Source organism: Pristiophorus japonicus, chromosome 8 (genome assembly GCF_044704955.1).
Source record: "Pristiophorus japonicus isolate sPriJap1 chromosome 8, sPriJap1.hap1, whole genome shotgun sequence".
NCBI classification, from domain to species: Eukaryota; Metazoa; Chordata; class Chondrichthyes; family Pristiophoridae; genus Pristiophorus; species Pristiophorus japonicus.
In genome coordinates this window covers 228,496,047-228,512,495 of record NC_091984.1, presented here as the reverse complement: position 1 = coordinate 228,512,495, position 16,449 = coordinate 228,496,047, and positions in this window count along the sequence as shown.

Here is a 16,449-nt window from a genome sequence, read left to right as displayed (position 1 = left end):
CTGTCCCCAACCTCACTACTACTGTTCGGTGGTCTGTACACAACTCCCACTAGCGTTTTCTGCCCTTTGGAATTCCGCAGCTCCACCCATACCGATTCCACATCATCCAGGCTAATGTCCTTCCTTACTATTGCATTAATTTCCTCTTTAACCAGCAACGCCACCCCGCCTCCTTTTCCTTTCTGTCTATCCTCCCTAAATGCTGAATACCCTTGGATGTTGAGTTCCCAGCCTTGGTCACCCTGGAGCCATGTCTCCGTGATGCCAATCACATCGTATCCATTAACTGCTATCTGCATTCCGAATACCCCTCACATTGAGGCACAAAGCCTTCAGGTTTGTTTTTTTAAGCACACTTTGCCCCTTTAGAATATTGCTGTAATGTGGCCCTTTTTGTTTTTTGCCTTGGGTTTCTCTGCCCTCCACTTTTACTATTCTCCTTTCTATATTTTGCTTCTGACTCTATTTTATTTCCCTCTGTCTCCCTGCATAGGTTCCCAGCCCCTTGCCATATTAGTTTAACTCCTCCCCAACAGCACTAGCAAACTCTCCCACTAGGACATTGGTTCCGATCCAGCCCAGGTGCAGACCATTCGGTTTGTGCTGGTCCCACCTCCCCAGAACCGGTTCCAAAGTCCCAGGAATTTGAATCCGTCCCTTTTGCACCACTTCTCAAGCCACGTATTCATCTGAGCTATTCTGCGATTCCTACTCTGACTATCACGTGGCACTGGTAGCCATCCTGAGATTACTACTTTTGAGGTCCTACTTTTTAATCTAACTCCTAGCTCCCTAAATTCATCTCGTAGGACCTCATCCCATTTTTTACCGATGTCATTGGTACCTATATGCACCACGACAACTGGCTGTTCACCCTTCCTATTCAGAATGTCCTGCACCTGCTCCAAGACATCCTTGACCCTTGCACCAGGGAGACAACATACCATCCTGGAGTCTCGGTTGCGGCCGCAGAAATGCTTATCTATTCCCCTTACAATTGAATCCCCTATCACTATGGCTCTCCCACTCTTTTTCCGGCCCTCCTGTGCAGCAGAGCCAGCCATGGTGTCATGAACTTGGCTGCTGCTGCCCTCTCCTGATGAGTCATCCCCCTCAACAGTACCCAAAGCGGTGTATCTGTTTTGCAGGGGGATGACCGCAGGGGACCCCTGCACTACCTTCCTTGCATTGCTCTTCCTGCTGGTCACCCATTTACTATCTGGCTGTGTACCCTTTACCTGAGTTGTGACCAACTCACTAAACGTGCTATTCACGTCATTTTCAGCATCAAGGATGCTCCAGAGTTCATCCACCCACAGCTGCAGTGCCGCAATGCGGTCTGTTAGGAGCTGCAGGTGGATACACTTCCCGCACACGTAGTCATCAGGGACACCGGAAGCGTCCCTGACTTCCCACATAGTACAGGAGGAGCATAACACGTGTCCGAGCTCTCCTGCCATGACTTAACCCTTAGATACACTTAAATTGGCAACAACAATGTTAAAAGGTTACTTACTGATATAAAAAGAAAAGAAAAACTACTTACCAATCACCAGCCAATCACTTACACCCTTGGCTGTGATGTCACCTTTCGTTTTCTTTCTACTTCTTTTTTACCTTCTCCCTGTAGCTGCACAAGCACGCCTTTATAGGCCTCTGCCGATCCCCGGACTCACGCCTCAGCGACCACGAACTCCCGCTGCCTCTCGCGGTCTTTATAGATCTCTGTCGATCCCCGGACTCACGCCTCAGCGACCACGAACTCCCGCTGCCTCTCGCGGCCTTTATAGGCCTCTGCCGATCCCCGGACTCACGCCTCAGCGACCCAATCTGAAAGACGCTTGTATCTCAGGAGGTTCGACGGTCTACTTCTGCACCATCCGAAAGGTCGAGCGTTGAGCTTTGGCTGTTTATTTGATCCACATGTGGGCCTGCGCACGGCACATCTCCTTCCACCATTATTTTTACAAATAAAAATCACCTCCTTTTCTCACGTTCAGTCCTCGCTCTCTGGTCTAGATTACGACTTTGTGCGACAGTGTAAAATGGGTGATAGTGAGTCGGCAGCCTGTTCCACATCTCTCCCGAAATGGAATTTAAAAATCGCGAGAGGTCTGCCAACTCACGATCGCCCATTTTACACGACAGAGAATGTACAGCCCAGAAACAGACCATTCGGCCCAACCAGTCCATGCCGGTGTTTATGCTTCACTTGAGCCTCCTCCCATCTTTCCTCATCTAACTCTATCAGCATAACCCTCTAGTCACTTTTCCCTCATGTATTTATCTAGCCTCTCTCTAAATGGGCGAGGAAAGCGTTCGGGGCCTAGGAGCGGCGAGGTTGGAGGTGGGGTCGTGGCCTAGGAGCGGGGGTGGGGGAGAGGGGGGGTCGGGGTTGAGGAGTGGGGGCGTGATCAGGGAGGGATCGGGGTCAAGGAGCGGGGAGGGGTCAGGTTCGAGGAGCCCAGCAGCGAGGCAGAGGTCCAGGGGTGGCAGAGCAGATAACAACAGCGGGGTCAGGGCCCGGGGAGGGTGCAGCATGAGCCAGCCCACACTGCGATATGTGTGTGCGTGCGCTAGGTCCATGCAGCAGAACTTGGTCTCCAGTCGTCTTGGTTAATCCTTGCCTGGACCTAGACCTTGCTCTGTCAAATCTGTGTGGTGGCTGGTGTGCAACGGCCAACCACGTTAAAAGAATTCTTCCACACTTCAAGATGTTGTTCGGGACCTGGAATGTCAGGTTCCCTATTTGAAACACCTATTTGAAACACCTGTAAACTTATTCTTTTTTAGTGTGGAAGTGTCATCCTTGACATGAGGGCTGCCTAATACTACTATACTTTAAATGCACTTATGCTATTTGCTACGACTCTCTGTGGTAGTGAGTTCCGCATTCTCACCACTCTTTGGATAAGAAAGTTTCTCCTATTTCCCTACCTCACTGTGTCTGTTTGTCACTCAAAATATTCCTTCAATACAGTAATAACGTAAAAACATGTGAAATGAAAACAAGCATTTACCCTATCACCTACACTCCCCCATCCACTTAATCTCCCGAGAGAAATCTGCTGCAAATACGTCCTGAACCTCAAACGATTATTGAGCAAAGGTTCAAGTTATTCTTCATGCTCACATCTATGTTGTTCAACCGTGTCCTGTTGCCATTCATTCACCCTGGCCAGGACATTGGGCAGAACTCCTCTAGTTTGTTTCATTATCTCCCCGCTTCTCAAATCTCCTCCCTCTGTCAGGTCACCTTTAGGACTGAGATGAGGAGAATGGTTTTCACTCAGAGAGTGTTGAATCTTGGCATTCTTTACCCCAGAAGGCTGTGGCGGCTCAGTCTTTGAGTACATTGAAGGCCGAGATTGATAGATTTTTGGACTCTAGGGAAAACAAGGAATATAGGGATCGGTGGGAAATTTTGAATGGCGGAGCATGCTAGGGGGACTGTATGGCCTACTCCTGCTCCTATTTATGTTCTTATCCATGGCCCTCTCAGGTAACTTATTCCCCTGGTGAGGGAAAGGGTCCATTTGACTCTCCTGCTTACACCTAACTCCTTCATTTTTAAACTCGCATCTCAACAATGCGTGCGTGGCCTTTTTAATCTTGAAACTTGCAGTTCAGTCACCTCGAAGTCCCCAGTTTCCCCAAGGAAGACAAACTCAACTTTTTTAGCCTTTGCCTCACAATTTAAATTCCTCCGAAATATACTCATTCAGTTTATTCAAGACTGAGATCGATAGATTTTCGGGGCACTAAGGGAATCGAGGGATGTGGAGATTGGGCGGGAAAGTGGAGTTGAAGTGGAAGATCAGCCATGGTCTTATTGAATGACGGAGCAGGCTCGAGGGGCCGAACGGCCTACTCCTAATTCTTATGTTCTTAGACTTCCCTGTCAGGTCACGAACTTCTTTCGCTGCTTCAAACTGTTATTCACTGCCCCACAGTGTGCCATTTATGTGGGAACATCTCAGAAAGCACAAAAGTAATTGATTGTCCTGAAACAATTAAGAAAAAAAAATGAAGCAATGAGTCAAAATAATATTATTCTGCAAAATCTAATTTTGTAAGCCGCAATTTTAAACAGCAATTTGAAAAGCGGGTGTCTCTCGTCATGAAACCGGAGGAAACAGCAGTTTCCAATGCAAACATCCTCCTGCTGCTCGAAATTATTTAGGTATCCCCGGGAAATGAATTTCTTTGATTAATAGTTTTCTTCCCTGTCTGTAGCAAATTTTCCACATTTGGTTACCAACTATCGCTTCAGGAAATAACAACACTAAAAATGCAGACGGCTTCTTGGGGCGATCTGCTTTTCAGTCATTCCAAAAGCAACAACAACAACAACAACTTGCATTTATATTGTGCCTTTAACATAGTCCAATGTCCCGAGGTGCTTCACAGGAGCATAAGCAAGCAAAAAAAATAGTACGTTAAAAGGCAAATGCTATTTGTGAAATGTATTTAGCAGACCTTTTTGTTTTAAGGAGGAAGATGACACATGCATCACTTTTAACATGGCAACCGTAATGTATTTGCTTCGCGGGTTCTTTGCTAAAGAATTCTTAGCAACACATTGCTTCTAGGAACTAGTTGGTTTGTTAGCAAAGGTTTAACAATCACACGACACATTACCAGTTCATCCACTAGACTCACAACTGCATGCCTCATCGTGGATCTCACAAAGCAACAGCTCTACAACTATTTTAAGCAGAAACATTCAGATGCCCTCTTTTGGCACCAGAACCCACAAATTTCCAAATCAAACTTTAACGGAAACTTGGATCAAATTAAAATTTGGTTGCCGGGGGTGATGATGCATTCCAGTCCCTCCGGCGCCCACCTCTCGTGGAAAGCCGCGAGCATACTGGTGGACACCGCGTGCTCCATCTCCAGGGACACCCTGGCTCGAATGTAACCGCTGAAGAGAGGCAGGCAGTCGGGCTGAACGACCCACTCGACCGCCCGCTGCCTAGACCGGTTAATGGCCCCCTTGGCCAGGTCCAGGAGCAGTCCTACGAGGAGGCCTTCCGACCTGCCCGCTCCCCTCCGCACATGGTGCCCAAAGATCAGGAGCGTGGGACTGAAGTGCAACCAGAATTTGAGGAGCAGCCCCCCCTTCAAATATTGGAACAGGGGCTGCAACCTGACACACTCCACATAAAAACAAGGGACACGGACTCTTCCAGACCGCAGAAATTACAGGCGGCCTGGGATTCCATGAACCGACTTAAAAAACGATTGCATGGGACTGCCCCAGTGCAACACCCTCCAGGCCAAGTCCCCAATAGATAAAAGGAGGACTCCCGCATAGAGAACACTCCATTGGGGCAACAGCTCTTCAAACCTGTGAGTATGCAAACATTACAACAACATATTGCATTTATATAGCGCCTTTAACATAGTGAAATGCCATACGGCACTTCACAGGAGCATAATGAGGCAAAATGTGACACTGAGCCACATAAAGAGATATTAGGACAGGTGACAAAAAGCTTGGTCAAAGAGGTAGGTTTTAAGGAGGGTCTTAAAGGAGGAGGGCGAGGTAGACAGGCAAAGGGAGGGAATTCCAGAGCTTAGGGCCGAGGCAGCTGAAGGCACGGCCGCCAATGTTGGACGAAGGAAGTGCTGGATGCTCAAGAGGCCAGAGTTGGAGGAATGTAGAGATGTCAGAGGCCGGAGGCCATTACGGACATAAGGAGAGGCAAGGCCAGGGAGGGGCTTGAAATGGAGGATGAACATTTTTTATAAATGGAGTTTGGGAACAGGGAGCCAATGTAGATCAACAGCGCTTGGATACAACAAATTCTCTGGAGTGAAGTCATTGCAGCCAATGACTGATGTCTCCTTGCGGTATAATTTAGTGACATTAAAGATTAAAGAAAGGAAAGTGCACAAAGGAACGAATTACTGGGCTGTAACTGAATAAGGGATTTAGACAATGTCACACACATGAAGACTGAAGCTGAACAGCTTATGAATGTCACCTCACGTTCTGCTCACTGACCTCAGACGGGTTGTGATCTTGAAAGATATAGGGTTAGCTTTTGCCGTACTTAATGAAGTAGGGGGAACTGGTAGAGAAATACTGTTATCAGTAAGTGAGGGGCCATTTTTAGCTTCTTGGCTCACAGTCGGTTTCATGGCGGACGTGAAAGACAGCAACAGAATGCTATAATCTAATTGTCTAATTTAACCATTACAGATTTTCTTTCTTCGTTCCGGGATGTGGGCGTCGCTGGCAAGACCAGCATTTATTGCCCATCTCTAATTGCCCTTGAGAAGATGGTGAGCCGCCTTCTTGAACCGCTGCAGTCCGTGTGATGAAGAAACTCCCACAGTGCTGATTTTTAGGGAGTTCCAGAATTTTGACCCAGCGACGATGAAGGATGAGTTTCCAAGTCAGGATGGTGTGTAATTTGGTGGGGGACTTGCAGGTGATGGTGTTCCCATGCGCTTGCTGCCCTTGTCCTTCTAGGTGGTAGAGCTCGCGGGTTTGGGAGGTGCTGCCGAAGAAGCCTTGGCGAGTTGCTGCAGTGCATCTTGTAGACGGTGCACACTGCAGCCACGGTGCGCCGGTGGTGGAGGGAGTGAATGTTGAAGGTGGTGGATGGGGGGCCAATCAAGCGGGCTGCTTTGTCCTGGATGGTGTTGAGCTTCTTGAGTGTTGTTGGAGCTGCACTCATCCAGGCAAGTGGAGAGTATTCCATCACACTCCTGACTTGTATCTTGTAGATGGTGAAAAGGCTTTCGGGATCAGGAGGCGAGACACTCGTCACAGAATACCCAGCCTCTGACCTGCTCTTGTAGCCACAGTATTTATGTGGCTGGTCCAGTTAAGTTTCTGGTCAAGGGTGACCCCCAGGATGTTGGCTGTGGTTAAATTCTCGCTTGTTGGAGATGGTCATTGCCTGGCACTTGTGTGGCACGAATGTTAAATTGCATTAGATTAATTTCACTGCCACGTTAATTTCACTAGCATACGAGAAAATAACTTGCAAAAACTGGCAAGTAAAGTAAGAAATTAAAGGACAGTCACAATTTTTAGAATTCCCCTCACCTGTGGTGCTTGTCATTTAAGAGTCTCAGCACTGCACTGGAGTGTCCACCTAGATTTATGTGCTCAAGACCCTGGAGTGGGACTTGAACCCACAACCTTCTGACTCAGAAGTGAGTGTGCGGCCCACTGAGCCACAGCTGACACACGAACACAATGTTTTGTTGTTGCTAAAAAACCTACTTTATAGGGCTCCTACCGAATGGCTTAATGCACTATATCAGGTACTGTTGAGCTAAATAGACCAAGCAGGTCCCAAGTACAACCCCTGCAATTTAGACTGAGTTAGCTGGGCAGCAGTGGATGGTTCACCAATTCTTCTTTTATTCATTCACAGGATGTGGGCGTCGCTGGCAAGGTCAGCACTTATCTCCCATCCCTAATTGCCCTTGAGAAGGTAGTGAACTGCCTTCTTAAACTGCTGCAGTCTGTGTGCTGAAGGTCTCAGTGATTTGTTACAACTGAGCGGCTCACTGGGCCATTTCAGAGGGCAGTTAAGAGTCAACCACATTGCTGTGGGTCTGGAGTCACATATAGGCCAGACCGGCTAAGGATAGCAGATTTCCTTCCCTAAAGGACACGAGTGAACCCGATGGGGCTTTTTACGACAATCCAGTAGTTTCGTGATACTAGCTATTTTTATTCCGGAGTTACTTAATTGACTGATTTTAAATTCCCCAGCTGTCATGAAGGGATTTGAACTCATGTCTCTTGGATCATTAGCCCAGGCCTATCGTTTACTCATCCACTGACCGAACCACCGAGCTCCCGTACAATTGGGAGCTCTGGGCTTGGGATCAGAGCAAACAAACCAAAGTGCTCCTGCTCCCAATCACTATCCATTGACCCCTACTGCAAAATGCGGGTGTGTAAACATCGGTTAAGATGTTTGGCTGTGATGCACCGCCAAGTTGAATAGCCCATTGAACTCACTGCGTGGATTAACACACAAAAATTGGCCACTTGAGGCAAGGTACCAAACGGTTATTAACACGTGTGGAAGCATAACCCAGCAGAAGGCAAGAACAATGGCAGACAAGAGTCAAATAGCCTTTCAAAAAATACTTTAAAGGCGTAGTGATTGATTCGGCCTATCGTATTTAGCAGAGCCTTTTGTTTTAAGGAAGGAGAAGATGCCAGCGATGCCCACATCCTGTGAATGAATAAAAGAAAAATTGTAAAACCATCACCTTTACCATACAATTAAGGCCATGCAATTTGTCAACAAAAATGCACCATATACCTTTTTCATGAAGGTGGTGTCACTAATAAGATTAAAAGTCCGTGGCTTATTTTGTTCCACTGAATCATTGGCATCCAATTTACTGAGGATAATTAGTGCATAAAATGATGGCAGTCTCGCAGTCCTGGGTCCCATGGTATCACTGTACTTTATAATTTGCCTGAATCTCTTCATGAATGTGGAGGACTTAGATGATTAAAAGGCCTCAGACATTAAACCTCGTCAAGTGTCTTGGCGTCACTGATCCCTTTTAATCTCCAAACAATAAAAAAGATTGGATTAATTATTATTAATCTCAAGTGTCTTGAGGATTTGGCAACTGGTTCCTGGAGAACCCGAGCAACATCGGGATAAAGTTTCCGCTTTGGAGTATAATGTTGGAAAGTGTGAGGTCATGCACTTTGGCAGAAAACAATCAAAGGGCAAGTTATTATTTAAATGGAGAAAGATTGCAAAGTGCCGCAGTACAGCGGGACCTGGGGGTACTTGTGCATGAAACACAAAAGGATAGTACGCAGGTACAGCAAGTGATCAGGAAGACCAATGGTATCTTGGTCTTTATTGCAAAGGGGAAGGAGTATAAAAGCAGGGAAGTCTTGCTACAGCTATATAAGGTATTGGTGAGGCCACACCTGGAATACTGCTTGCAGTTTTGGTTTCTATATTTACGTAAGGATATACTTGCTTTGGAGGTAATTCAGAGAAGGTTCACTAGGTTGATTCCAGGGATGAGGGGGTTGACTTATGAGGAAAGGTTGAGTAGGTTGGGCCTCTACTCATTGGAATTCAGAAGAATGAGAGGTGATCTTATCGAAACGTATAAGATTATGAGGGGGCTTGTCAAGGTGGATGTAGAGAGGATGTTTCCACTGATGGGGGAGACTAGAACTAGAGGGCATAATCTTAGAATAAGGGGCCGCCCATTTAAAACTGAGATGAGGAGAAATTTCTTCTCTCAGAGGGTTGTAAATCTGTGGAATTCGTTGCCTCAGAGAGCTGTGGAAGCTGGGACATTGAATAAATTTAAGACAGAAATGGACAGTTTCTTAAATGATAAGGGGATAAGGGGAGCGGGCGGGGAAGTGGAGCTGAGTCCATGATCAGATCAGCCATGATCGTATTGAATGGCGGAGCAGGCTCGAGGGGCCTTATGGCCTACTCCTATTCCTATTTCTTAAGTTCTTATGTTCTTATGATCCTGATTTAAAATGACTGAAAATGACTTTTAAGGAATGTACAAACTATTTTCTAGTTAGATTGGGGTACAGTAGTGAGTTCCAAAAAAATAATTCAAAACCTTTCAAAAAAGGGTAGATACGGAGAAATTAATGTCCTTGCGCCCAAAGGATCCAAGTTCATTTCTGAAGTCTTCTCGAAAGGCCCGCAAATGAGCGGAAACTCGCCATGGTGATTCATTCACCCTGGGGGGGAGGGAGGGCGTGGCCAGTCTTGTGGGCGGGGCCCACTTCTAGCACGATGCTTTTAAAACCAGGAAGATCACGGAAACTCGAACAACGGTTGAACACAATTTGCGGTTAAAATTCCAAGATCTTTTGACATTTGATCACCTGACATTTGCCCACGGTTTACTGCATTTACCCGAGTCTCGTGTCTCAGCAGCCCCAAGCCCTGAATACAATATCTGACTTGTTGTTTTGGAGTGAGCTGATTAGCATAATTTGTAAATCAAGGGAAAAATGCACAGATTTAAGGCTAAGTAATGTTTAAATGAAAACTACGGGCGAGAAATTGCCCTTCGCCCCGATTGGGGGCGGTTTCCTTCCAGGGCCAGGACATCCTGTGCCCGCCTCCCACCCCCCGACATGGAATTGGGGTGTGTGCCCCTCAACGGAAGTGGACTCTGTCTCCGGCGCTCCGCTTCCCATGGAGGGCGCTCCCGGGGCGGCGGAATATGCGGAGTCCATCGGCGCACGGAGCAGGCCAGCGCTACGCGGACGTGCCACGTGACGCACTACAACGCCGACCCCCTCCCTTCCATTAAGGGGTAAGGGGCCGCTGCGCGCCCTGCAGGCCCTTTGGTGTGCCACCAGGGACGCAATCGACCAGGCCAGCAGCCCAGCACCCAAAACGGAATGCCTGGCTGCACGTTGGCGGCCCGCTCGACCAGAGAGCCGCCATTGTCGGGCAACAAGTAAAGATGGCGGCCCGGGGCGCTAAACGCCTCCCCTTTGAAGGGCGTCCCGGCATTGACATCCGCCCGCAACAGCCTCGGGGCTCGATTTCCCCTGCGGGACGGTGAGGGGTCAGCACACACGCCGATAAGGTCATCGGCAGTTGCACGCCGGCCCAGGGGGCTAGTCATGGGGGGCGCATGCCAGAGAAGCAACCCCCCCCCCGCCACAAAACTCCGGGGCAACTTCCCAGGAGGTGGTAGCACCCCCTGCCCGGGTGAAAATGCCATTGTGCCCTGTTAGCACCCCCAGACACACGAACGCGTCTATGAATGAAGGGCAATTTTGCCCCGTTTCTCTGACATTTCCACAGTATAGAAACATAGAAAATAGGAGGAGTAGGCCATTCGGCCCTTCGAGCCTGCATCACCATTCAATAAGATCATGGCTGATCATTCCCTCAGTACCCCTTTCCTGCTTTCTCTCCATACCCCTTGATCCCTTTAGCCGTAAGGGCCATACCTAACTCCCTCTTGAATATATCCAATGAACTGGCGTCATCAACTCTCTGCGGAAGGAAATTGCACAGGTTAGCAACTCTCTGAGTCAAGAAGTTTCTCCTCATCTCAGTCCTAAATGGTTTACCCCTTATCCTTAGACTATGTCCCCTGGTCCTGGACTTCCTCAACATCGGGAACAATCTTCCTGCATCTAACCTGTCCAGTCCCATCACAATTTTATATTTTTCAATGAGATCCTCTCTCATCCTTATAATCTCTAGTGGAAACAGGCCCAATCGATCCAGTCTCTCCTCATATGTCACTCCTGCCATCCTGGGAATCAGTCTGGTGAACCTTCGTTGCACTCCCTCAATAGCAAGAACATCCTTCCTCAGATTAGGAGACCAAAACTGAACACAATATTCCAGATGAGGCCTCACCAAGGCCCTGTACAACTGCAGTAAGACCTCCTTGCTCCTATACTCAAATTCTTCAGCGATGAAGGCCAACATACCATTTGACTTCTTCACCGCCTGCTGTACCTGCATGCCAGCTTTCAATGACTGATGCACCATGACACCCAGGTCTCGTTGCACCTCCCCTTTTCCTAATCTGCCGCCATTCAGATAATATTCTGCCTTCGTGTTTTTGCCTCCAAAGTGGATAACCTCACATTTATCCACATTATACTGCATCTGCCATGCATTTGCCCACTCACCTAACCTGTCCAAGTCACCCTGCAGCCTTTTAGCGTCCTTCTCACAGCACACACTGCCACCCAGCTTAGTGTCTGCAAACTTGGAGATATTACATTCAATTCACTCATCCAAATCATTAACAATATATTGTAAATAACTGGGGTCCCAGCACTGAGCCCTGCGGCACCCCACTAGCCACTGCCTGCCATTCTGAAAAGGACCCATTTATCCCGACTCTCTGCTTCCTGTCTGCCAACCAGTTCTCTATCCACGTCAGTATATTACCCCCAATACCATGTGCTTTAATTTTGCACACCAATCTCTCGTGTGGGACCTTGTCAACAGCCTTTTGAAAGTCCAAGTACACCACATCCACTGGTTCTCCTTTATCCACTCTGCCAGTTACATCCTCAAAAAATTCTAGGAGGTTTGTCAAGCAGGATTTCCCTTTCATAAATCCATGCTGACTTGGACCGATCCCGTCACTGCTTTCCAAATGTGCTGCGATTTCATCTTTAATAATTGATTCCAACATTTTCCCCACTACTGATGTCAGGCTAACTGGTCTATAATTACCTGTTTTCTTTCTCCCTCGTTTCTTAAAAAGTGGTGTTACATTAGCTATCCTCCAGTCCATAGGAACCGATCAAAACTTTTTAAAACTTCTTAAAACTTCTGCCGCTGCGCGTCCGGCTGTTCCCCATTATAAATTCACCTGAATCTGACTGCAAGGGACCTACGATTGTTTTCACTAGCCAATTCTAGCCAATTCTCGTCTCATACCATCGAAGTTACCTTTCCTTAAGTTCAGGACCCTAGTTTCTGAATTAACTGTGTCACTCTCCATTTTAATAAAGAATTCTACCATATTATGGTCACTCTTCCCCAAGGGGCCTCGCACAACAAGATTGTTAATTAGTCCTTTCTCATTACACATCACCCAGTCCAGGATGGTCAGCCCTCTCGTTGGTTCCTCGACATATTGGTCTAGGATACCATCCCTAATACACTCCAGGAAATCCACAACCAACGCATTGCTACCAGTTTGGTTAGCCCAATCAATATGTAGATTAAAGTTGCCCATGATTACTGCTGTACCTTTATTGCATGCACCCCTAATTTCTTGTTTGATGCTGTCCCCAACATGACTACTACTGTTTGGTGGTCTGTACACAACTCCCACTAGCGCTTTCTGCCCTTTGTTATTCCGTAGCTCCACCCATACCGATTCCAAATCATCTAAGCTAATGTCCTTCCTTACTACTGCATTAATTTCCTCTTTAACCAGCAATGCCACCCCACCCCCTTTTCCTTCCTGTCTGTCCTTCCTAAATGTTGAATACCCCTGTATGTTGAGTTCCCAGCCTTGGACTCCCTGGAGTCCTGTCTTCGTGATGCCAATTACATCATATCCGTTAACTGCTATCTGTGCAGTTAATTCGTCCACCTTATTCCAAATACATTGAGGCACAGAGCCTTCAGGCTTGTCTTATTAACACCCTTTGCCCCTTTAGAATTTTACTGTAATGTGGATCTTTTTGCTTTTTGCCTTGGGTTTCTCTGCCCTCCACTTTTACTTTTCTTCTTTCTATCTTTTGTTTCTGCTCCCATTCTACTTCCCTCTGTCTTCCTGCAGAGGTTCCCATCCCCTGCCATATTAGTTTAACCCCTCCCCAACAGCACTAGCAAACACTCCCCCGAGGACATTGGTTCCGGTCCTGCCCAGGTGAAGACCGTCCGGTTTGTACTGGTCCCACCTCCCCCAGAACCGGTTCCAATGTCCCAGGAATTTGAATCCCTCCGTTCTGTACCACTCCTCAAGCCACGTATTCATGTGAGCTATCCTGTGATTCCTACTCTGACTAGCACGTGGCACTGGTAGCAATCCTGAGATTACTAATTTTGATATTCTACTTTTTAATTTAGCTCCTAGCTCCTTAAATTTGTCTTGTAGGACCTCATCCCGTTTTTTACCTATATCGTTGGTACCTATATGCACCTGGCTGTTCACCCTCTCTCTTCAAAATGTCCTGCACCTGCTCCGAGACATCCTTGACCCTTGCACCAAGGAGGCAACATACCATCCTGGAGTCTCGGTTGCGGCCGCAGAAATGTCTATCTATTCCCCTTACAATAGAATCCCCTATCACTATAGCGCTCCCACTCTTTTTCCTGCCCTCCTGTATAGCAGAGCCACCCATGGTGCCATGAACTTGGCTGCTGCTGCTCTCCTCTGATGAGTCATCCCCCTCAACAGTACACAAAGCGGTGTATCTGTTTTGCAGGGGATGACCACAGGGGACCCCTGCACTACCTTCCTCCACTGCTCTTCCTGTTGGTCTGCCATTCCCTATCTGGCTTTGTATCCTTTACCTGCGGTGTGGCTAACTCACTAAACGTGCTATTCACATCATTCTCAGCATCGTGGATGCTCCAGAGTAACTCCACCCGCAGCTCCAGTGCCGCAATGCGGTCTGTCAGGTGCTGCAGGCCGATACACTTTCCGCACGTGTATCGAGCACAGTGAGATACACCAGCACCACTGATTCAACAAAACATCATCGATACAAGTTATGCAAAACCAAACTACTGCGGATGCTGGAAATCTGAAACAAAAACAGAAAATGCTGGAAATACTCAGCAGGTCAGGCAGCATCTGTGGAGAGAGAAACAGAGTTAACGTTTCAGGTCGATGACCCTTCGTCAGAACTCGATACAAGTACTTCCTAAATAAAGATTTTGTACAATTTTATGACTTTTTGCAATACACAGCAAGGTATAAAAATGAATAAAACCAAAACCAAACCAAATTAATTCACTGATTCCCGCAGCCCACCCCTGAATCCCAGCATCATAGAGGTGAGGCTCTGAGCTCAGAGAGCAGCACCAAAGTTGCCCGACTCCCGGAACCAAACACAATACACAACATCACAGGGCAACATCAATTCTTTCTTGCTCCAATCTGTGCTCCCCTCCCTCTCTCCCTCACTGTCTGTGTTGCTCTCCCTCACTCCCCCAGTTAGTGTCTCTCTCTCCCTCTCTCCCCTTCCCTCTCTCCTCCAGTTAGTGTCTCTCTCTCTCTCTTCCTCTCTCCCCCAGTTAGTGACTCTCTCTCCCTCTCTCCCCCAGTTAGTGTCTCTCTCCCTCTCTCCTCCAGTTAGTGCCTCTCTCTCCCTCTCTCCTCCAGTTAGTGACTCTCTCTCCCTCTCTCCTCCAGTTAGTGTCTCTCTCTCTCCCCCTATTCCCCAGTTAGTGTCTCTCTCTCGCTCTCTCCCCCAGTTAGTGTCTCTTTCTTCCCCAGTTAGTGTCTTTCTCTCTCTCTCTCTCTCCCTCCCTCTATCCCCCAGTTAGTGTCTCCCTCTCTCTCTCTGTCATGTATTCAACTATCATTATAACCCATGTATAAGCTGACCTAAGTTGTACACCTTGAGAACATTGACCACAAGGGGTGAATTTGTGGGAGACACTCCAAACCTGGACTTTCAGGTATAAAAGGGGAAGCTCCACCCACCTTCATCACTTGAGGTCTTGGTTATAAAGGTAACTGATCACAGAATGACCTTCTCTCAAGTATGGGCCTCGTGTGCATTTATATGTATTGTAAGAATATATCATTGGCGACGAGAAACTGGGATTTAAACCACCCGAGCATGGCCACTAGCAGCATAGCAGCACAGAAGAGAGGTACTGTATTGGTGATGATTGGGACAACTTTATTGAAAGACTACAGCAAAGTTTTGTCACTAAGGAATGGTTGGGATAGGATTCAGCCGACAAACGCAGGGCTCATCTCCTGATGGTTTGTGGCTCCAGAACATACTGATGAAGGACCTTCTAGCGCCAGAGAAGCCGGCGGACAAGACGTTCGAAGAGCTCAGTAAGTTGATCGGGGAAGACCTTAAACCGGCGAGCAACATGCGCATGGCGTGACACCGGTTTTACACGCACCGGCAGATCTCCGGCGACTGGCGAGCCGATGTAAGCTCCCAGATGCTTGCAGAGCGGAGATGCTGTGAGACTTTTTTATTGAGGGCATCAGGCACGCTGGGGTTTTCAGGAAACTGATTGAGACCAAAGACTTGACCTTGGAAGCGGCGGCTCTGATAGCCCAGACATTTATCTCGGGGAGGAAGAGACCAGAATGAGCTGACAAAAATATTGGCTCAAATGCGGCAAACGACCAGCGAGTCAACATTGTTAACGCAGCACACAGTTCTCTCGGCAGACAAGGGCAATTGGACATGCCCCAGCATGTAGTCGAACCCAAAGGGGAAATTCAACAGAGACAATGGCTAGCTGAACGGCGATTCATGCCATCGCAATGGACAATGCGGCCAGTAATGGGGCCATCAACACCTGTTAATGATGCGCTTAAGGACAGTTACAGAGACAGTCAGAGACGATCGACTGGTAATGGACCTTTTGTTTCCAACAACGGGGCCTCCAGCTCATGCTGGAGGTGTGGAGGCAAACACCCAGCCAGAGCTTGCCGGTATCAGCAATATACGTGCAGAAACTGCAACGTCAGCAGTCACATAGCGCGTATGTGCAGGAAGCCTGCAGCCAGGTTGATGTACAAGGAGGACGGGTCCGATGTAAGCCCTACGAGGCCAAATGAACACTGGGGGAAATTGCTGGAAGCTGAAGTTCAGCGAGTTCATGTGGAGCACATATACAGTTCATACAGCAGGACGCCACCGATAATGATAAAAGTGCTCCTCAATGGCATCCCAGTATTAATGGAGCTAGACATGGGGGCTAGCCAGTCCCTGATGAGTATCAAACAGTTCGAAAGGTTATGGGTGTCCAAGGC